The 24,034-nt window shown below is 46.4% G+C and overlaps 1 protein-coding gene across 1 annotated transcript in view; it reads right to left on the bottom strand.

The window, feature by feature from the left end:
* Nucleotides 1-24,034, bottom strand: part of SHANK1 (SH3 and multiple ankyrin repeat domains 1) — a 2,604,687-nt gene that overhangs the window by 2,408,139 nt on the left and 172,514 nt on the right. The gene's annotated exons all lie outside the window — the stretch shown is intronic.

Genomic DNA, 24,034 nt, shown 5'->3' on the forward strand with positions numbered 1-24,034 from the left:
ACGATTTTAACCTGTGGGTTCATGGGTGCCAACTTTTGATTTTTACTACAGGGGCAGAAATACCCCCACCTCCGCCATGAATATAAGCAAGTGACCAGTCCAACCCATCCCCTGGCCACCCACATTTTATAGCACTTCTTTTTTTTTATTATAAGGAATTGCAAAAAGTCACACAATTAACAACCAGTTTTGAATACATATATCATCTCAGCAACAGTCTCAACCTGCTGAGCTACCCTAGTAGCCTTCTACTGTACAGTGTGTATATGGATAAAAGCGAAAATGCGTTCAAACCCTCTTAGCCGGTTTGTGCTTCTCCTACAAAAGATTCAACTGGGCTAGTGCGAGATATGCAATAGAATCAACGTGGTGCTACAGACACACATGGAACCGGACCCGAATGTTGTGCTACTGACCTACATCGTTAGGCATGCTTGAGCAAGAGGCTATTAATGAAGAAGGCCCTGGCCATCGTCTACTGAGTTATCCACAGGCACTTGAAATCAAGCTAACGTCTCAGCACTGAATCGGACTTCACATGAGCATGGCGATAGGGTAACTTTGAAGTCTCGCAACCTTGAGACAGCATACAGGGGAAGCTTGGGAGAGTTACTGAATTTCTTTGATACTCAATGAGTATCCTGAGTAACTGAGCTGTCCTCATTCCTGTCAGAGAAATGCTTCGTAACTAAAAATCCTCTACTGGTTCTTTACTTGGTCTTCCATCACCCGTTTCCTTTTGCCCATTTGTTTCTTTTCTTTTCGCTTATGTCTGGTCAGGGAGGTGGTGAGTCAGGCGGCAGGGTATGCAATTCTGCTGTAGGCTATTGCTGACTGTTCTCACATTTTCAGAAAAAGTGGATACGTGCAAGTGTTTGTGAAGGTTCTCTTCAAATAATAAAATATGAAATATATTATTAAAATTAAATGGCCTCGCACGATCATTTCAAATATGCAGCAGGATAGCTCTCGAGCAGTGATGGACTGGCTCATAGGGAACTCTGGAGATTTCCGGTGGTCCTGGCTCTGCCCCGGGCCTCTTTTGAGTGGGATGAAGTAAAGAATGTGTTACAAAGCTCCCAGCATATGTTAAAATGGGACCACTTTGAAAAACATTCTCAGTGCCACTTTTGGCTCTCAGTCCAGCCCTGCTCATAGGGTTAAAACTCGTACCATACACAGGGCCAGCCAGCAAGCAGTTCGGTCGTGGAATTCAAGCAGGGCTGTCACACAGACATTCATCGTTCCCGGGTCGATAAATCAGGTATCATTATTTAAGCTTTCGGTACATGCATACAAAATGCTACGAACACGCCGACCTACATAAGCAGGAAGAACTAGCCACAGGAGAAAGCCTGAACCAGGCCAAGCTGGCCTTTCGTTGGAGCCTGCTTCTGCATTCCCAGTTGGGGAACATTTGAAGACGCGATCATCGCACGCAGTCAGGTAATAAGCGTGCAGTGCCACGCGGCTGGCAGTTGTGTTATCACGGTCTCGCCGCAGTGTAAAACATTCCCGGGAATAGAGCCGGGAGGCTAATGTCTTCCTGCCCTGGGGATCTCAGCTCATACCCATCAGCTCGTACGTATCCTTCCGCGCACTCCTTAGCTTGGACTGTTATAAACGCAGCTGCGGTTCTTCAGCAGAGCGCGAGGCCCGTCCATCTGGATTAAGCAGCGTCAAATGCGTTCAATCAAAGTTATTGAGCTCCGGGGCGAACTGCATCAAAGAAAAAACCGGGAGGAGCAGAGATTGGACAATGGCTGTCGGAGACCAATTCGGGGACCAGTTCATCGGCGTTGTCGACTTTTGTGGTTCACAGTAGGACATATTTGAGCTCCAGTGAACATACGCAAGTCAAACAAACACCAGGCGGCTGTGTGCAGCACCAAGAAGGCTGGCAATGAGTGGGACAGTTATTTTAGAATTATAAAATGAGGCCAAGAGAACTGTAATACGGCTGCTTCATAGCCAAGCCTCCCTGTCCAATTGCCACCCCCCATCGCCTCCCAAACCGCATCACTGCAACAGGCGCTCAACTCACCGAGCTATTTTATTTGATAAAAAAGGGAGAAGGGGGCAAAACATTTTTCAATATTCGCTGATGAAAGCATCAGCGCCCTATTGTTATTAAACGCGCCTCTGCTCCCGAGAGCGTGGTGCATTTAATTTCAATAGGGTGCCTGCCGCGCCTTCTCCCACCATACCAGTTCGAGGGCGACCTTGAAACAGAGATAGAAGTGTTCCAAAAAAGTAGCGGAACTATGTCGCTGGCAGGTACAGAGCAGGAAGGAAGGGAGCAACGTGCAGCACATTTTTCAAGGGTTGCAGCTAAGCTGGTCAACAGCCAATTGAGTTGAAACTGATTTCAGTTTAGTTGTAACTGATATCCATGGTAAAATGGAGAAATGTGTTTTAACAGTTGCGGAATGGTGAAAATGGATTGTAAAAAGTAATCGAGTTGTTAACAGTAAAAAATGAAAGTAGTGGAACACCACCCCGATCGTTCCCGCTCACTTCGACCACTGCCTTGAAAGACTCCCCCGAGCTGGCGTTGTGGGGGTCTAATAGCAGGGCGCACAATTCCTGAAAATAACAGTGTGGCAACTTAAACTATGGCTAAGGGGGAGGGGTAGAATAGGGGTTCCAGATATGATTTTAAAATTGAAGTATTTTCACCAAAAATGGGTGCATTTTGAGTCTCACAGTAGTTTAACAATTGAATAAAGAGCCCTGCTGGAGGTGGGACTCTGTATATTATAAATACTCTTTTTTTTAAAAAAAGATTTATTTTTACATTTTACAGAATAACAATTAACAGTCAACAATACATAGTAAAACAGTATAAATACATGCAGATAAAAATACACATATTTACAATAAAAGAGCTAGTACATATTCAGAAACTCATCCCAAATGTTAGCATACAAGTTAAGCTTCGCTTGCCTCTTGTAGATTACTCTCTCCATGTTGGCAAGACAGGTCATCTCCTCAATCCAATCCATAGCCGTCGGAGCAATTCGTGATTTCCAGGTCCTTAATATCATCTTTTTGCATATACAAGCACCCCTGAACAGAATTTTTTTCTGACAGACGGAAAGATCCCCAAGTAACTCATCACATTCTAAGGCCATCGTTTTGAAATCCAGAGCAATATCCAAATTTAAAATTTGCAGGCAAATGCTACACACATACTGCCAAAATCCACAAATACGTACACAGTCCCAGAGCATATGTTCCAAGTTACCCACTTCATTCCCACAACTCCAGCAGTCATTAGAATCCACCATACCTCTCTTCATCAATCTTTCCGGACTCCAGTACACTCTGTTGAGGATTTTTATTTGCCTTGATCGTTCTTCCAAGTTTATTGAGAAAAGTTTTATATTAGCACACATCCCCAGCCACATCTCAGATGAAATGACACAATCCAATATCCTGCTCCAATCCGCTCTTAGTTCTGTATTCTCTTTATAAATAGACACAATTTGATTGTACATCCTGCTCGCTATAGATCCATAACCTGGTCTCTCTCCTTAAGAAAGAGATCCACAATTGCATTACCCCGCTCATCCACCTCTCTTATACAGCTTTTTAATTTTCTGAAGTCACCATTTCAACAACCGTCTATGCTATATTTTGCACATAACTCTTCTTCATCAATCCACTTACCATCCTTATTGAAATCACCAATCCAATTTATTCCGCTGAGAAACCAGTCCGGCCAGAATAAAGGCTTGCCCTCTCAGCCATTTGCGGTTCAACCAAACTGAAGCATGAGAAGTCTTCAAAGCCACGAGCCCAACATTTCATGTACATTTTTCATGTCTCCCTCAAAAACACAGTCAATGGAACTTTCCCACATTGCCTATTTGTGGCCGTGAGGCTTGCCCGAGGGGAAAGTGGGCCTAATAGACTCGCCTCTGCCACAGCCCACCTATCTGGGGGTTCTTTCAAGAAGGGGATTATAAAGTGACTAGAAAAGGCCAAATGATAAACTTTAAAATTCGAAACACCCAGGCCCCCTTTCTCCATACGCAGTTGAAACTTCCGTAACTGAAGTCTCGGTGGTTTATCACCCCAAATAAACGATTGCAGTAAATAAAACGGACTTATCTTCATGAGAAGCATGCCCAATATGTAATTGACTTTTGGAACCGCATTCATCTTCAGAGCGTTCACTTTGCCCCAGAGCGGTAAACGTAACAAAGACCACCTCTGAAGAGTCATTTTCAGATCCCTACACACATCCGCCATGTTCTTTTCCACCAAATCATCTATCACCGTTGTCAGCCAAACGCCCAAATATCTTAATCTTTTGTCGCACCACTGGAAGCACCAGTCAGACACCAAACGCCTATCACAATATTGTGTAATAGCACCACTGGAAGCACCAGTCAGACACCAAACGCCTATCACAATATTGTGTAATAGGTAAGACCTCGGACTTAGACCAATTGATTTGGTATCCAGCTACATCATGAAATCTGCCTAATAGGCTCAACAAGGTAGGCAATGACAGCCAAATTCTGCAATACTAGCATCAAATAGTCTGCATACAACCATATCTTCTGTTCAACTCCCTGAAAGTTTAGACCTCTTACCCCAGCATCACACCTCAGAGCAATTGCCAGCTGCTCAATGGCTAAAACAAATAACAGCGGCGAAAGTGGGAACCCCTGTCTTGTACCTCTCTGTAACTCAAAATAAGTCGACAACTGTCCATTAGTTTTGACATTGGCCGTTGGACATGCATATAAAAGGGCAATCCATGAAATATAGTCCTCACCTAAGTTCACAGCATGCAAGACCGAAAATAGGTATTGCCAGTTAACCCGGTCAAACGCTTTTTCAGCGTCAAGAGAGAACACTGCAATGTCTTTGTTTGAGCCCGGGCCTGCGACATCATCATCAACAGGTTTCTAATATTACTAGAAGCCCTATGACCTTCAACAAAGCCTGATTGGTCTGTGTGTACCAGCTTTGTAAGTAAGTTTTCAATACGGATGGCCAACGATTTTGCTAATATTTTGTTGTCCGTATTTATTAAGCTTATCGGATGATAACTAGACGTCTAACTACTGTCTTTGCCCCTCTTTAAAAAAACGATATAGTGGCATGATTGGTAGAAGCTGGCAACAGACGCACTGCTTTAGATTCAGTAAACATATCCCTCAAAAGCTCCACAGCCGAATCTGGTACAATTTCATAAAATTGAGCCGACAATCCATCCGGCCCAGGAGTCTTGACTGAATTTAGCTTACCAATGGCAAACCTAATCTCATCAATAGTCACTTCCTTATTAAGAAGCAATTTTTCCAATTCCGTAACCCTCGGAATCTCTATACCATCCAGAAAAGTTCCCCCTAGACCACTGATGCTAGACTCATTTTGATACAACTTCATATAGTATTCCTTGAAAGCCTCATTAATCTCACTAGGATTGAACGTTATGAGACCATTCGCCCCCTAATAGAGGTTATTGCCCCTTCTTATTGTTGTTGCCAAACACTATAGGCAAGCCAACGGTCGAATTTCTCCCCACATTCAAAATATGAGCATTTTAATCTGTACAAGTCCTTCTCAGACCTCACCGTTAAAATATCATTCAATTCTCTCTTTAACTTTCTAAGTTCTAATCTCTTATCAGTATCATTTGGGTCATATACCAAATCTATTGTAATCACTTTGATGCGTTCATCCACATTCAATCTCACTTTCTCCAAGCTCTTCCTCTTACTAGTAGACAATCCCAATAAAAAGACCTCTCATTGTACATTTGAAGGCCTCCCAAATAGTCTTAACGCTCAGCTCATCTGTTCTGTTTTCTGTCACAAAATGATCCGCCTCCGATCAAATTTTTTCCACCATTTCTTCGTCTTGCAAAATAGAGGTATTCATTGGATAGGTTGGACTCCAACCTATCCATGGACAGACAAGTCAACGCAATTGCCTCCTCAGCTGCATATCACGCTAAACTTATCAACGCAGTCAGGCCTTTTCTCTCCAGAGAGAACTGCACAAACATAGCCAGAGCCATCACCGGCTCCAGGCTAGACCATTGCAATGTACTATTTCTAGGAACATCAAAAAAAAACCTTCAGAGGCTACAAGTCATCCAGAATAGTGCTCTCCGTGCAGCCCAAGGCATTGCTAAAAGAGACCACATCTCGGAGGCCAGAAAACTGGCCCACTGGCTCCCAATAAAAGAGAGAATCGTGTTCAAAGCGCTGACACTGACACACAAGTGCATCCATCTCACTGCTCCCGAGTACCTCTCACAAAGAATCCACCCCGTCGCCTCTACAAGACCAACCAGATCACCCTATACCAACATGCTCTGTGTGCCACGAGTAAAAAGAGCTAGAGCGGGTGGATCCAGCTTCCCATATCTCGCACCTACTCACTGGAATGCCTTACCTCCCAACATCCGAAGTGAGGCCTCCCTCCTCGCTTTCCGTAAAGCAATGAAAACCATCCTCTTCTCATAAGGTCCTTCGTAGCGGCATAAATACCAACCATAGGACCCACTGCTTAATCTGTATTGACCAATCAAATAAGCTGTAATGATACCTATGTCTGTGTTTGTATGCAATGTGCCATTTACTGCTACCACGTCTGTACCCCTGTAACTAAGCTCATGCAAGTAACAGCGCCTCAATGCCCTTGGGCTGCTTGCGCGCTATATAAATATAAATAAATAAATAAATAAATAAATAAATAAATACATTTTCCAACAGAATGACCTGCGAGTATCAAACTGTAGTTAATAGTATAACAACACTGGTGCATGGTCTGTTACCGCAACACTGGCAATCCTACAACTCGCAAGGTTCACTTTCATTGAGCCAGCAGTAAGGAACATATGAATACTTGAGTGTGTATTGTGAGAGCCAGAATAAAATGCGAATTCTCTCAATTCTGGATTCCGCAATCTCCAACAATCTTTCAAGTGAAACTCAGTAACAAGTGACTGAAATGAACAAAAAGTAGGATCTCTCCTCGGATTCATTTGCGACCCACTACGATCTAAGGTTGGATCAAGAGCCAGATTGAAATCGCCCCCCAGAATAATATTAGGGGAATCAAAATCTTGCAATAATTGAGTGACTTTTCCAAAAAAAGAACCATCATCCATTGAGGGAGCATAAATGTTACAAGGGACTGCCTTAACCCACCCCCTGAATGTCCACCTGAAGTGCAATGATCCTACCCTCATCATCTGAACGTATTCTTAACATTTAAATTGGAGCATTTTTCCTCACCAAATGGCAACCCCTCTGCTTTTGGTGGTAAAGCACGAGGCATAGAAATCACCCACCCACCGCCTCTGCAATTTATTGATCTCTTCTTTTAACAAGTGTGTTTCTTGTAGGAAATAAACGTCACTGTGCATATCATTCAAATAATTGAAAACCTTTTGACGTTTAACCGGATTATTAATACCATTCACGTTCCAAGAGGGAACAGACAAAAGAGCCCCCCTGTCTGAAGACATTGCAAAAACTTGTATGACAAATTGAAAAATGAGCACTAGTTCAATAATTCTGCATGCAATTGAAAAACCCCACCCGCTCCCCCTGAAACAGAAGTTTGAATCCAACGTTAACAAGAACTAAAAACCCCAATACTCGTAAAAAGAAGGCTAGAGTTCTACTTTAAATGCATTGCATAACCATTGAGTGAAGGCTGGCATAAATTATTTAGCTGTAAAATGAGTACAGAGCAAACATTCCTCCTTGAAGGCGGTCTCTAGGTGCTAGAAGGAAGAGCAGTGTATACAGTAAAATGGTGACACTCAGGCTCGTTAGAAGGTCTGGTGATCACCAATGATCCTGATTTGTGCAGAAAGAAGTTTCCAAAACAAGGAGCGCAGAGGAAAAAGGCGGGGTTGCCAGCTCAACGGCTGCAGAGCTGCAGAATGTTTGTGGATTAAGAAGTGGAAAAGTGGGGGTGTGTGGTTGGAAAATTGTATACATTGACATATATATATATATATATATATATATATATATATATATATATATATATCTGCAGAATGTTTGTGGATTAAGAAGTGGAACAGTGGGGGTGTGTAGTTGGAAAATTGTATACATTGATATATATATATATATATATATATATATATATATGTATATATATATATATATATATATATATATATATATATATATTGTATACATTGATATATATGTATATATATATATATATATATATATATATATATATATATATATATATATATATATATATACATACATATATATATATGGGGCACCGACTAAACTGGGCAACGTCCCGGGGCAATACATAGTCTTCAGAAAAAGGTTGCACATATTTTTAAAATGACAAGTTGGGACACTTGCCGTAATTCAATTAATCAGGATTTTACCATAAAGCACACACTTCCAGGTGTGTTTTTCTAATTACTGCTAAAACAATCTCTCTCGCTCTATATATATATATATATATATATATATATATATATATATATATATATATATATATATATACATATATATCACACAGCCCGCGGTAGCGGGCGTGTAGTTATGGTTATGTTGCTAAACTCGTAGGAAGAGCACTTTTTCGGCGACTTATAACTTTGCTCTTCCTGGAGGAGTCCTCACCAAACCTTGCAAAAAAAGTATATGGGACGCTCTGAATATTTTTGTCAAATTATGTGAGGTTTTGTGCCAGGGGTGCAAAGTTATAGGGGGGGTCCCACATTTTTTTTCCATAAACTGAATGGCAAAAAACTTGGCCGCGGCTACAGGCCAAACGGCTGGACGGATTTTCACCAACTTTGCGGCAGGAGCAGGGGCTTGGGTCAGAAAGCGTGCTTTTGTGTGCTTGGTGGAAATCTGACCAGTGCTTTTGTTGCAAAGAACTGCCACCACAACACTCTGCGGACCCATTTCCCTGTTCGCTCGGCAGACCAAAGTCTCACTGGCCTGCAGTACGCCATGATGTCGGCGAACATTGGACGCGGCCGGTGGTTGGCTGGAAGGAAGCATGCTGTGCGTCAATGTTTTTGAGAACCGTTGCCATGGTTTATCGGAGGACAGTGTTGTGGAGTGTGTGCCAAGCCCCTAATGCATTGTGTTCATGGCTGGGCCTCTTGAATGTAACTGTGTTGCCACTAAAAGTAGTCAAATCTGCCTCTGCTCCGGTGCCCCTTTTCCCTGTTCACCGCACCGTCAAAAATGTGATTGCATTGCAATGTACGGTGACGTGTTTTGCATGAATAGTTTTCGATAACGCTGCCATGTTGTTTCCCAGGGGATTGTGGCGGCGAAAGGGCCTGGAAAACATAGTTTACAGCATCTGGTGGCGGGAAGAAGGGATCGAAAGGGTGGGAGAGTGAGAAGTGCTTCAAGTGATACATCTCATTAGAAGAAGACGGTGGTGTGCCAGCGGTATCCATGCGTACTACGCCAATTCCCAGTTACCTCAACAGGCAACAATCTTGTATGGTCACTGCATGCAGCCTTCGCTATAGTATGCCAGCTGCAGCAGCGATGTCTTTCTGTGATGAGTGGTGGCAGGCACATTTTCAGAAGGGGAGTGCATTCCACAAGACATGACCATTTACAGATAGGATGTACTTTGGTGTGCTGTGTGTGTTAAGTCTGTAGCCCCTTTAATGCATGGCTGCAGCCCTTGCACAGAAAAGTATGTCCACTGGTTGAAAAGTATATCCACTAATTGAAAGTCAGTGCCACATTGTCGCTTTGTGTGTGTGGTTTTGCTGCATTGCACACATTGTTGGTTGCATGGTTGTGGTGATTGGTAGAACATCTTACAGTTGTCGGTGTATGGGTGGAGATGATGCAATGACCAGTCGTGCACTCTGTCCACTGGGTAAACTAATGGAATAGTCTAAATATGGAAGAGGTTACGGTGCAACTGGTTCTTACATTTGCTCGCGTAGTGTGCATTGCACAGATTAGTAAGTGTTGCAGTGCACTATGCAGTATTCATTGTATGCATGTAGTAGAGTGTGGAGAGCAGGACCAATGTTGTGAAGATTGTGTTGTTTGGTTGGCATTCTCCTCCTCTCTCTTGCCCATTTCCTTGCTGACACTGGAACTGCACTGGTTACCTGGCCTCCCTCTGATCTCGGGCCCAGGTCCACTCGCCCGCCTGTCGCTCTCCTGCACTGAATTCCTGGCAACCCCTGCACTTGGTGACTGTTTTATGTATCCCTACGGTCCCACTTCTAGCACTTGACACCGGGCGTCTGCACTTACCCTTCCACTTGCCACCTGCTGGCCGTACGTTTACTTATTGTTTTATTGTCTTATCCCTTGTACTGCACTGTCCTCTCCCCTCACCCCCCGCACTTCTCCCCCGTCCCCTGCCAAAGCACTTACGTGATCTGAATAACACTTGGCCTAGTAGGATCGTTGTCTGTCCTCCCTCTGTTCCCCCTCCCTTGCCTTGTCGCGCCTTGAAACACTTGTGTATAGGCGTGTTATAAATGCCATATCATATCATATAATATCTGACTAGAAGTGGGTAGTGGTGCCAAACACTGTGGTATTTTTGTGCATTACAGTAAGTGTAACATATGTGCTTGCATTTCTGCTTTAGGGTGCAGAGGTTGGGTAGAAGTGCAGGTGCCTATGTTGCCTTTCTGAATTGTGGCACATGCCTACATGTTCGCCTGCATGGCTTTGTTATGTTGTGGTGGGTGTGGGCAAGGCCAAGACTGTTGGATGCATGACCAAAGACCACTCAACAGGCTAGGCCTTCATCACAGCCACCACAATGTAATGCAGTCATGCACTTGTCAGTCTGCATGCATGTCATGTTGGTGACTTTTACGCAATGATTGTGGAGGACATTGTAGACTTGGTAGAGCAGCAGAAGTGAGCTGCTATGCATACATTAGCATACAGTGCACATCATTGCCCCTGTTGCACAATAGGGAGCCACATGTCACCATTTGTATTTGCTATGGTTAGGCCCGTATATGACCCTTGCTTTAGAAAGTGCTGTAAGATATTGCAGCATGAAAGGACGTGCTCAGCAGCACACATGCAAAATATGGCCAATCTACACAGCCTCCTACATACCATTCACCACACTTGCACCCAATAGCCTAGGCCTTCATCACAGCCACCACAACATAATGCAGCCATGCAGTTGTCACTCTGCATGCATTCGAAGTTGGTGACTTTTACACAATGGTTGTGGAGGACATTGTACACTTGGTAGACCAGCAGAAGAGAGCCGCTATGCGTAAATTAGCATATGGTGTACATCATTGCCCCTGTTGCACAATAGGGCGCCACATGCCACCATGTGCATTTCATATGGTCTGGCCCTTATAAGCCCCTTGCTTTAGGGAGTGCTTTAAGATATTGCAGCATGAAAGGACGTGCTCAGCAGCACACATGTGAACTATGGCTAATGTACATGGCCTCCTACATACCGTTCAGCACAACCAACGGAACGTTATGCAGCCATGCATGCAAATATGTGCCCAGGCTGAAAGCTGGCAGGCTCAATTGCAGATGGGGAGTGCAGTGCACATGGCATGAGCATTTAAACATAGTGTGTACGATGGTGTCTGCATACATTTGAAGTTGGTCACTTTTACACAATGGTTGTGGAGGACATTGTAGACATGGTAGACCAGCAGAAGTGAGCTGGTATGCGTACATTAGCATATGGTGTACATCATTGCCCCTCTTGAACAATAGGGAACCACATGCAAACATATGCATTTCCTATGGTTTGGCCCTTATAAGTCCCTTGCTTTTGGGAGTGCTTTAAAATATTGCAGCAAGAAAGGCAGTGCTCAGCAACACACATGTAAACTATGGCTAATGTACACAGCCTCCTACCTATCGTTCAGCACACCCAATGCAACGTTATGCAGCCATGCATGCAAATATGTGCCTAGGGCGAACGCTGGCAGGCTTGCAGATGGGGAGTACAGTGCACATGACATGAACATTTAACCACAGCATGTACTACGGTGTGTTTTATGTGGTGAGGGCCTAGCTCCTTGCATGCATTGCTGGAGTGGAAAGGGGAAAAGGAGTGTCCCTGCTTTACTGGGGTGCGGCACTCACTGTAGGTGGAAATGCGCACGTGGCACATCCTGCCCTTTTAAGGATGGTGGGCATGTAAATGGCACTGTGCGATTTAGCCAATCAGGTGTTGAGGATGTGGTTGACAGGAAGGGGCGGTGATATCATTCCCCAAAAGTCGACGCAGTGCGGTTGGTAGAGATGGAGAGACACAGAGTGCTCATCGTGGGTGATACCTTTGTGCAAGATCTGCAGAGGTATGCAGTGGAAAGAGGCTTTGCTGCTAACTTTCAGTTGGAAGGAGTGGAAGCTTCTTGGAGCACAGTCTATGAGTGGGGTTTTGGTGCCATGGTTCTTCTTTGTACATGTGTGGCCTCTGTCGGTACTGTTGATGTAGTCATCGTGCATTATGGGGGCCTACATTTAGGGTACATGTTTTGCTCACGTTTGCTCCGTCAAGAAGTTGATGACAGCAGTGAAGCACATTTTTCCCACTGCCAAGTTGATTTTCTCAGCCATACCACCGAGAAGAGCATGGGACCATGCAAGTGTAATTTGTCCACAGCCAGAGGTCAGGAGGTGTTTCATAAACAGAAGCATGTGTGACTTCCTGTGCAGTGCTGGGATGTTCTGCACCGACTACGACAACATTAACGAGCAAGATTTGCAGTGGTTTCAAATAAATGGTATTTTTTTTACCTCTATTGGCAATCCTGTGATGTTTGCCACTATGGACGAAGCGTTGCAGAGAATCCTGTAGAAATGCAAGAGAAGCGTTCACCTTCAGTTGGTAAAAATGTCAGGAGGAGAAGCAAACAGAAACGCATCAAAAGAGATTAAAAAAAAAGAAAAGTATGCAAGCACGTACATACCAAAAACAGGACAAAATAAAGAAAACAAAAAAACACATCTTTTCAGGCACAGTACTAAACACCCAAACACCCTCACCCCCTAGCACAAAAAATCAGCAGATTCTGCGGTAGTTTCAGAACTACACGTGCCACATCCAGCTATTTGCAGGATGGGAGCCATGGAAAGGGGATTGTGGAGACTAAGGCATTGCTCAATAAGGTTTGTGGATGTGGTGTGTAAGCAAAAAGTGTGACAGAAGATCTCTTTGTACAAAGAAGTGCAGAAGCCTATGGTGGAAGTGTGCAAGGTAAGGGACAGGAATCCAGTTGTTATGAATGCAATGTGAGTATGATAAGATATGATGTCAAATTGTATGATATGTCATTTACAGTGCACCTATACACTAGCTGTGCAAGGTGCAACGAGGCAAGGGAGGGGGAACAGAGGGGAGACAGAGACAACAAACCTACTAGGCCAGTTGGCACTCAGAGCGCCCAAGTGCATGGGGAGAGGGAGGCAAAAGTGCAGTACATGGGAAGAAGAGAAAATAACAAGAAGGGAAAGTTCGGCCCAATGGTGGCAAGTGCAAGGATAAGTGCAGACATCTGGAGGTGATGGAACTGTTAGGGATACAGCAAACAGTCCCCAAGTGAGGGTTTTGACAGAAAGCCAGTGCAGGGGTGCACCTGGCGGGGGGTTGAGGGGCTGGACCTGGCCCGACATCAGAGGGTGGCTAGTTAACCAGTGCATATTCAGTTTCAGGTAGTAAGTCAGCACGGGAGAGGAGGAGCAAAAGCAGAGGCAAAGAGAAAGATTTTCAGTTGCTTCCGGAACCGGCGATGGTTCTCCTCAAGTTTCAGGGAGGCAGGGAGGCTATTGCAGAGGAAAACCCCAGCCAAAGAAAGAGATCTACCACTAAGTGGTTGCTTGCAGAAGCGAATGACCCTGAGGGAGTTGGAGGCGGATGAGGGAAGAGCTGGAGCATGCACATATTTACGAAGTGACAGTTGCAGGTATTGAAGCCCCAGGGCCCAGAAGGCCTTGTGAATTATGAAGAGGGTTTTCACCTTATTGCTTGCAAGTACCGGGACCCAGTGCAGACATTTCAGTCCCAGAGAGATACCATCCCTGGGCTTGAGGCCAAGGACAAGCTGCACGGTCCTCTCCTGGATGAGTTGCAGAGGGTGTAGAGTGCAAGGAGGCAAATTTTGACCAAGGCTGTTGCAATACTGCAGCCTACAGAGAACCACAGCTGTGGAGACAGTGAGGGTTTCGTACCTTGCTTTATGTTGCTACGATACATTCAGTGCTGGCTTTGAAGCCACATTGTTACAATTTCTGGAAGACATGGGTTAGTGGTGAAAAACATGTCTACTATTGTTGGAAGGAAAGAACAGAGTTTCTGTGGCGATATAACAATGGGTGGTATGGGTACGGAAATGCCCCAGGTGAAGAGAGGAGGAGGCTGGGCTGTTGCATATGTTCTGGGCTTGCCCAGAGGTGAAGAGATTCTTGGTAGAACTGAAGACGAGAATGGCCAGCCGGGGGGGTGGTGATTGACGTGAGGTCTGCTTGGGCATTTATGCTTGGGAGCTTCCCTAGGCCACATAATCTAAAACATATTAACAAGATGAAATACCTGGCCTATATCTTGGCCAAGCGCAGAATTGCAATGTGCTGGAAAGCGGCCCACCGGCCTAGAGTGGAGATGTGGTGGGAAGACCTCCTGAAATAGGCTCAAGCAGAAACTGCAGCCTGGTATGAAGCAGTCACTAGAGGGGGGAGGAAGAGGTAGGCCCTCTGATAGCCTGGAGACAACTGGTGACTTCTATGGCAAACCCCTACCAGGTCAATCACGAAACGAAAGACTGGGATGAGTTGACGATAATTGAGACAACTGAAGATGCTTAGGTGGATGGCACGGATACGACGGCTCGAGTTTTTGGGGAGCGAGGGGGGAATGGGGAGGACGGAGGAGTGCATTAAATAATGTAATGTCTTAACATTTATCACAAACGTCCTAAATGGTTGTAATGTTTGGAGTGTTGTTTGTTTAAAATAATAAAAATTGTTCAAACAAAAAAAAAACAATGGGTGGTATGTGTAAATGGAAACGTTCCAAGCATATGCAATTGATGTGTCACTTCATAGCAGTGGATATGAGAAAAAACAGTAACATTTTTACAAACATAATGGATGCTCAGTGGCACATACCATGTGCACAGGTACTTATAACGGAGTTGCACACATTTTCGCAGAAATAATATTCATACCTCCAGTTTGTGGAGATGGGTGCTCACGTGGATGAATGTTGATGCACAAATTTTGCATTATACTACTGAACTATCTACTGGACGTGCATTACAATGACACACCATTTGGAGGCTTAATGTGCAAAGGTACATATGAAGTGTTGTACAGAAGTGCCAGTGTATGATTCTAATGTCTTGAATGCAATTGGTGGATGTGTGTGTGTGACTATTTAACAGTCCCAAATGAGGTAGTGATGGACAGGAAATAGTGCACAGGGAAAAAAGGAGTCCTCCAGCTTTACTGGGGTGCAGCCCTTGCGGTACTTGGGGAAGCGTACGTGCCACATTCTGCGCTTCTCACCATGCTGGCCAATGGAAATGGGACTATGGCCTTTGTCCAGTTAGGTGCTCAGGGTGTGCATCACAGGCAAGGGCACCAATAGGGAGAAGGACTCCTCCTGCTTCACTGGGGCGCACCCTCGCGGTACTTGGGGACGAGCACGTGCCACATTCTGCGCTTCTCAACATGGTGGCCAATGGAAATGGGACCATGGGGAATGTCCAATCAGGTGCTCAGAGTGTGCCTCACAGGAAAGGGTAGCAATAGGAAGAAAGACTCCTCCTGCTTCACTGGGGAGCAGCCCTCGCAGTACTTGGGGAAGAGCACGTGCCACATTATGCGCTCCTCACGTTGCTGGCCAGTGGAAATGGGAACATGGGGATTGTCCAATCAGGTGCTCAGCGTGTACGTCACAGGAAAGGGTGGAAATCATGTTTTTCATTACTTTGTGAAGTGTGGCTGGCAAACATGGCAAGATGCACAGTTTTCGTCGTGGGTGATGCCTTTGTGGAAGATATGTTCGTGTATGCCCTCCAAGAAGGCTTTTGTGGCAATTTCGGTTTGGAGGGAGTGAAGGCTTTGTGGTGCAGTATCGAAGCGTGCTGTTTCGGCAGAGTGCTTGTAGAATGTCGACGCATGACAACTTCCGCAACTGCACATGTTGTGGTCGTGCACTTTGGAGCCTTCTTTTTGGGTTCCATGACTTGTTCCCGTGTGTACCGTCAACTGAAGAAGATGATGAAAGCAGTGCAGCTCATTTTTCCCACTGCCAAGGTGCTTTTCTCATGTATACCAGCGAGAATAGTGTGAGACTATTCCAATGATTCCTGTCGCCAGCCAGAGGTCGGAAGGGGTCTCATCATCAGAAGCATGTGTGACTTCTTGAGTGCTGCTGGGATGTACTCCAGTGAGAATGAGAACATTTGTTCTCGATATATACACCTTTTCGAAGAAAATGGCATGAATTTGTCAACTAGTGGCAATGACATTTTGTTTCACAATCTACAGGCTACACTGAAGACCCTATTGTAAGAATGTGAGCTGATGTACAAAACACAAAAATACTTATAAAAACCGCAAAAAAGGTGTTTCTATGGAAGCACATTTAAAAAAACAAAAAAGGCTCTTTTCAGAGCCTCCACAACTAACAACGTCCCCTACCCTGGTTGAAAGTTATTCCCCCACTCCTGTGCGTGCACAGCACGAAAAGTCTGCGAGTATCGCGATACTTGCAGGGTGGCATGCATGTGTTAGATACACCCCTTTTGCAGTTGACGGCCATAGAAATGGGCCTGTAGAGGCTACGGGATTGGTCAATAAGGCTTCTGGGTGTGGTGTTTACGCACAGACTGGTACACGGTGTCTCTGTCGACAGAAATGCAGAGGGTGCGGTTATGGCTGTGTGTTTCACGAGCCACAGCGTGCAGGTTTTGGGGGAGTTCGAAATACATTGATTGAAAGTGGATGGAAAATACTGTGCAGTGGCTGCTCATTTTGGAATCTATCATGTGGATGTGTAGTGCTATGGAGTACCTACAATGAAGTGACTGATTTTGGTTTGTCTGTGTGACACTTTGGTGACGCACAATCATGCCGACATTACTGTTGTTCATTGTGGAGGAAAAATTGCACAGCATATTACACGAGTTTCAGTGCCGTTTGCGATGAAGGAGGCACTTGACAAGGTCATGCGTCTGTTTCCGATCTCCTGCATAACTTTATATCGCATTATGCAGACACTGATGTGGCTGCGTCTTTTCTCATTTGGTCCACAAATGGAGAAAGCGCGGTACATTGTGAAGAAGTGTATTTGTGCCTTTCTACGACGTGCCAATGGCGTACTCCACACATGGGAATATGACATTTCACAGCACAAACAGTTTTCCCGAGCAATCTTACTATGCATGCCATCCTGATTTCTGCACACCCCATCCAAATTGCCTTGGTGCCCTTCTTGAAAGTAGTGGAAGAATTTTTGTAGTAAGTGTTGCGCACTGACACTCTTCAAAACGCTCTGCAACACGTAAAGAACCCTCTTTCTGCTGCAAACCCCTTTGCAACTGATTCAACTACAGTGTTTTGCACAGTGCCACGCCTCCCGCCCTGCATCCGTTCATTGGCAATTCCATTGTTCTTCTCTTAAAGGCGCTTTCTTTATTTCCCTTTTTTCCTTTCCCATTTCATTTCCATTTATCTTTCTCTTTTTAAACATGCCACAGAAGAAACGGCAGGAAAGGCCTGGCACAGAAGGGGCAGCACCTGCATGGATACCCTAGGGGATGTGCCGAGAGACAGAATTATTCGGTGGCCCTCACCTACAAAGGCGCCAGTCATTGTCATGCTCCCGGATGGACCCTTCCCATGCACTTCCAAGTACCTTCCCTCTGTATAGTAGCGCGTTGCAGTACATGCACAATACAATGCCCTTTGCCAGGTAAGGGTCTGTAGCGTGGCATATGATCTGCAAGGATGTTTTAGAGCTCTGCCGCCCTACAGGAGTGGCCCTGTTGTTGGCCGCAGCAGATAATGTACATAAAATTACCCTTCTTCATTGTTGGAAGGGTGGTAGACTGCTCACTGGTCCCTTGTGCTTCCATTTCAGTTGTTGTCACATGCAGTACAAACACTTCATGCTACGCCATTAGCCTTAGGAGTAGCATTCACGGAGATGCATACATTCTGGAATACAAGAATGTTTACAACAATGCAAAACACAGCTTCATTACGTGGAGCAGGAAGGCAATTCTATGTCAAGACGGAGGCGAGCATTATGCTTCATCTTCTTATTTATTTGTTCTCCAGCAGTTTCAACACAACAAATAAAATGTCCATCCTTCCGATGGCACAAACACATTTTTTTTTTTTTTCTTTTTCAAAACTTCATTTCCCATCAGCCTAGGCCCTGAACCCAGTGTCCTGGTCATGTGACCTAGTCCTTCCTCTTCCTGTAAAACTCCTCTTCTTTTCCTGCTCTCCAAGAGATAAGTACCCTTTCACTTAGCTGTGCATTTCTGTCAGCTTTTTGTCTTGGGTTATCAGTTGTAGCGATGATAGAGAGCGTTTTTCTCATGACCAATCATTAGGACAGCGCGCAGGGATCGCGCAGCGTAGGGAGGATTCGACAATCCTTTACTTTAATTTGTTTTCAGCCTGAGCCCCGTGCTGCAGTATCAGCACCTCAGGGGCCGGCCTGAGACATCGCACTCGCGTCGACAGTGAGGGAGCGAGACCCCCACCTTCGTGAGGGAGGCGCGAGAGACAGAGTTAACGCCCAACGCAGACGACGCCGGAGGAGATACGTCTTTCCCCAGTCCTCCACCCTCGCGGGGGCGGGGATTCGCCGAGGAACTCGGCGTATAGAGCGAGGGACGAGCCCTCCCTCCCTCGGGAAGGAGGGGCTAACCGCTGCGCGGGCAGTGCGACCCGACTCCCCGGCAGAGCTAGATCGATAATCTTTACCGGAGAGCGCTCATAAGAGCGAATTGGTGAACTCAGTGCCTACACTGAAAAAAGTAAAGAAGCTGCTTTGCAGTCAGGTGCAGCCTCTAGATAAAGGAGTGAGAAGTGGACGTGCCCTTACACCTGTTCAGGTACTATCAGGCACCTACCAGCACATATCATGGCCGATTTTGAGTGGAGTGAGGAGGAGCAAGAAGCCACGTACTCGGAAGATCTGGCTCAGAGCTTCAAGGACGTGCTGGGTAATTCACTCATAGAGGCAGTGGCTCTAGGAGTCAGACCCCTGCAGGACCGCCTGCTAACAATCGAGACTTTCCTAAGCCAAAAGGACAGAAGCACCGTACCATCAACAAGCACGTCCACCAGGGCCACGCCAGAGAGCCCTCAGGGGTGTACGAAGGCCCGGAAGAGCGCGAACTCTTCTGACCCCCCGGGCCAACCTGAAGGGGCGAATCCAATGGCCCCGGAGGCATCTGACGCTTTCAATAGGCTCAGAGAAGCCTTTATGGCCAAGTCGGAGGTGCCGAGCCTCATGACCCCCTACCCAGGGGAAGAGAATATGGGAGACGCAGGAGAGGAGGTCCCTCGAAAAGAGGAATCCGTAGAATCTCCAACATCCTCGCAGGAGGAGGAAGATAAGGACGGAGACGAAGGGATCTTACCGCCTCCGAAAAAGAGGCTGAGAAAACTGAATCATCTAGAGGAGGAAACCTCAGACATGTTCCAACCCGAGGAGATTAGGATCCCGAGATCTTCGGAATGGGTGCCCTCCCCGAGAGAGGCACGATACATGACGCAGAGGCTAGCAAGGCCTTAGAGAAGGAAGTGAGGCAAAGAATGAGGGCGGAATGCCCCAGGCCGGAACTCCCAGGGAAGGTAGCAGAAGCGCCAGAATTGGACCCTAAAATGTTAGCGTTTGTGGCGAAATCGAACAGAGACGCTAGGAAAGGGATCGACCGCTCCTGGAGGAGTTGTCAGGAGAAGGTCCTGGATCTAGCAGGCCCCCTAGCCAAGATCATGGACCTGGCAGAAAGAGCGAAAGACACAGGGGAAGAAATTGACCCGGATGTATTAGCGAACTGGGCCCAAAGAGCCGTATGCCTGTTAGGTAACGCGAACTGCGCCATATCCTCGGAGCGCAGAAGAGGACTGCTTTTGAAGATAGATCAAAAGCTAGGAGACCTGTCCTCCTACGAAGCAGGAGAGGCCGGGCAAGGACTGCTGTTCGGCGAGACCTTCGGAAAGGAGATGGGGAGGTTCGTAGGAACCTACACCTCATTGGAGAAAGCGCAAGCCTCCATTAGAAAAATCTTCCCCGGAAGGGTTTTTGGAGGGACCGGTCGCTACAGATGCCGAGCGTCCGGTCGTTATCAGTCAGCCAGAAGGCGTCAATCGAACAGAGCGCAATATTGGGAAGATAAGAAGCCAGACACCTTCTTCCAACCCAGAGGCCGTTTCCCCAGAGGAAAGCGAGGCAGAGGACAGCGAAGAGGACAATACGTTCCCACAGGTGAGAGTATCCGCTTACCCTGCAGTAGGGGGGAGGGCAGCGATGTACTGGGAGAACTGGCGCGCGCTTTCCTGCGACGCTTGGGTGCTTCAGTCAGTCAGGGGCCTACACATACAATTTACACAGACCCCGATACAATACAGAACCCCCAGGTTGATAGTGACAGCGCGAACAGAAGCAGCCCTGTTGCGAACAGAACTTCAGAGTTTAGCGGAGAAACGGGCCATCGAGCCATGCGTAGCTCCGAAATTTATAAGCAATATGTTCCTGGTTCACAGGAAAGAGAAAGTGAGGCCAGTAATAAATCTGAAGGACTTGAACGAGTGGGTAGTTTACAACCACTTCAAGATGGAAGGGACTCACCAGCTGAGAGACACGCTCAGACAGGGCGACTGGCTCACAAGAATAGACCTGAAAGACGCGTATCTCACGATCCCAGTAGATCAGGAATACCGACCCTTCCTGGCTTCCAACTGGGACGGGCGATTATGGCAGTTCGCCACGATGCCTTTCGGACTAGCGTCCGCTCCCTGGGCATTTACGAAAATGATGAGACCAGTAGCAGCAGCAATCAGAGAGAAGGGCATTCGGATCATCATCTACCTAGACGATATCCTAATAATGGCAAGCAGCAGAGAGGCGCTGCGATATCAGACCAGATGGGTAGCGAACCTACTGACCTCTTTGGGATTCCTAGTGAACCAAGAGAAATCAGAAACTGTACCAGTCAGGAGGATAGAATTCCTAGGTTTCATTATAGATATCAGGTCTGCGACCCTGGAGCTGCCGAACAGGAAGATCAGGGATATTCGAAGGGAGATAAGGACCTGCCTCGACAGACCGACCACATCGCTGCGAACAATCGCAAGAATTGTGGGTCTGCTGGCGGCGTCAATTCAAGCGATATTCCCAGGGCCCCTTCATTACCGAGCGCTCCAGAGGTTGAAAATAAGACACCTACAGCAAGGGCTCGGCTATCACCAGCTAGTCCAGCTAGACCAAGAAGCCCGAACGGAGCTAGAGTGGTGGCTCCAGAACATGGAGGCATGGAACGGCAGAGCCATTTTTGGCGACCGCCCGGACATGGTAATAGAATCGGACGCCAGCAGGGCAGGCTGGGGTGCCCGATGCGGAGAACTCCAAACGGGAGGCAGATGGAGCTCGGAGGAGCTCAAGCTTCACATAAACTGCCTGGAGCTTCTGGCCGGCTCTTTTGCTATCGGAGCCTTCACCAAGGACAGAGTGAACTCATGTATACTTCTGAAGATGGACAACATCTCAGCAGTCAAATACATAAATCACTTAGGTGGGACGAAGTCCAGATTGTTAGCAGAGATAGCCAAGGACTTCTGGCACTCTTGTCTGGAGTCGGGAACGGCAGTGACGGCAGAATATCTACCAGGAGCCCAGAACGTGGTGGCAGACTGGAACTCCAGACATCTCACAGACACCAGCGACTGGATGCTGCAAAGAGCGACATTCCAGCGGATAGAGAAGCTCTGGGGACCGTTTCACGCAGATCTATTTGCGTCCAGACTGAACGCTCAAATGAGCAGGTTTTTCAGCTGGAGGCTGGACCCAGCAGCAGCAGGGACAGATGCTTTTCTGCAAGATTGGAGAGGTCAAACGCTATATGCTTTCCCTCCATTTATAATGATAAGCAGAGTTCTAACAAAAGTCCGCAAGGAGGAAGCGAATCTGATCATAGTAGTGCCGATATGGAAGTCCCAAGTCTGGTTTCCAGTGTTAATGGAACTGATGGCGGACTATCCTCGAGTGTTGCCGCAAGAGGAAGATCTCCTCACGGACCCAGCTGGGTCGTATCACCCTCTGAGAGTGAAGGGGACGATGCCGCTAATGGTGTGCAAGATAGCAGGAGACGTTGGAATCTCCCGGGAATTTCGCCTCAAGCTGGGAGCCTCATCGCAGAATCATGGGCTCCATCGACTAGAAGGAGCTACGATGCAGCTTGGAACAAATGGTCAAGATGGTGCAAGGCGAGAGGTTTTCATCCCGTTTCTGCCCCTCTAGTAGAGATCGTGAACTTCCTGGCGGAACTTCTGCAGGACGGTAAAGCCTACCGCACGATAGGGGTATATCGATCCGCAATATCGACAGGCCATATGCCTATTGATGGAGTACCAGTAGGTGAGAACGTGGCAGTAATTAGACTCCTGAAAGGGATAAGATGCAGAAAGCCTCCGCAACCGAGGTATAAATCTCTATGGGACGTTACAGTCGTGCTTCGACTATTAACCGACTGGCCCAGTAATAGGTACCTAACACTGGGAAGACTGTCGGAGAAGTTAGCGATGCTTCTATGCATGATCTCTTGCAGGAGAGTAGCAGACGTCAGAGCATTGGAGGTAGACAGAATGATATACGGGCCAGACAGAGTGACTTTCCATCTGGCCAGGAGGACAAAGACAGACTCCTCGTCAATAACGTATCCATATATGCAAGACCATCCTAAATGGTGCGTAGCCGCATGCATAAGAGAATATATAAATAGAACAGCTGAGCTGAGACCGTCGGGGACGACGCAATTGCTGATAGCGCGCAGGAAACCGCATAAAGGCGTAGCGACAGCCACTATAGCAAGGTGGGTTAGAGAAGTCATGAGTCTAGCAGGGATAGACATGGCGACGTTTGGAGCTCACTCTGTAAGAGGAGCGGGGGCATCCAAAGCACTCCGTCAAGGAGCGACATTGCAAGATATCCTGAAAGCAGCCGATTGGGCGAGTGATAGCACGTTCAGAACGTTTTACTTTAAGCCAATTAATGCACTAGCAGAAGCTATGGTAAGAAGCTTTGAACAAGCATAATGCTCGCCTCCGTCTTGACATAGAATGAAGATTCCCCCTGCTAATAGCGCAGGGAGCTCTTGATTCTATTAAAGACAAGGAGGCGAGCATTAATCTCCCACCCGAGATACACGAGAGAAGGATAAGAGATGACGTGGTAATATTAAGATATGTACGGAGTGAATAACAAGTGCATTTTTCCTCAGGAATAGGGTGTGTATCCGCCGCCCTAATTTGTACTGTTGTTTTTCCGTCTTAGGAGAAGATCAGAAGAACGGCTGAGTAAGCACGAGAGCTGATCGGAAAGCATCGATTGTGATCGCAAGTTTGGATGCGAGACTTCGTTTTCACAGTTCTACAGTTCAGGGACCTCCCGGATCAAGTTGTCAGTTCAGGAGATGTTTACGATGTTAGTTGGAATGCAGTCAAAGAAGAGGAGGTTTACAGGAAGAGGAAGGACTAGGTCACATGACCAGGACACTGGGTTCAGGGCCTAAGCCGATGGGAAATGAAGTTTTGAAAAAGAAAAAAAAAAAAAAAAAATGTGTTTGTGCCATCGGAAGGATGGACATTTTATTTGTTGTGTTGAAACTGCTGGAGAGCAAATAAATAAGAAGATGAAGCATAATGCTCGCCTCCTTGTCTTTAATAGAATCAAGAGCTCCCTGCGCTATTAGCAGGGGGAATCTTCATTATTCAGTGCGACCCATGCAGCTACAGTACTTTTGTAACCACCACTGACACTGTTTGCGCTCTGAAGATTCTGCTATTTG

Source organism: Ambystoma mexicanum, chromosome 1p (assembly GCF_040938575.1).
Source record: "Ambystoma mexicanum isolate Mex_15411 chromosome 1p, UKY_AmexF1_1, whole genome shotgun sequence".
Lineage (NCBI taxonomy): Eukaryota > Metazoa > Chordata > Amphibia > Caudata > Ambystomatidae > Ambystoma > Ambystoma mexicanum.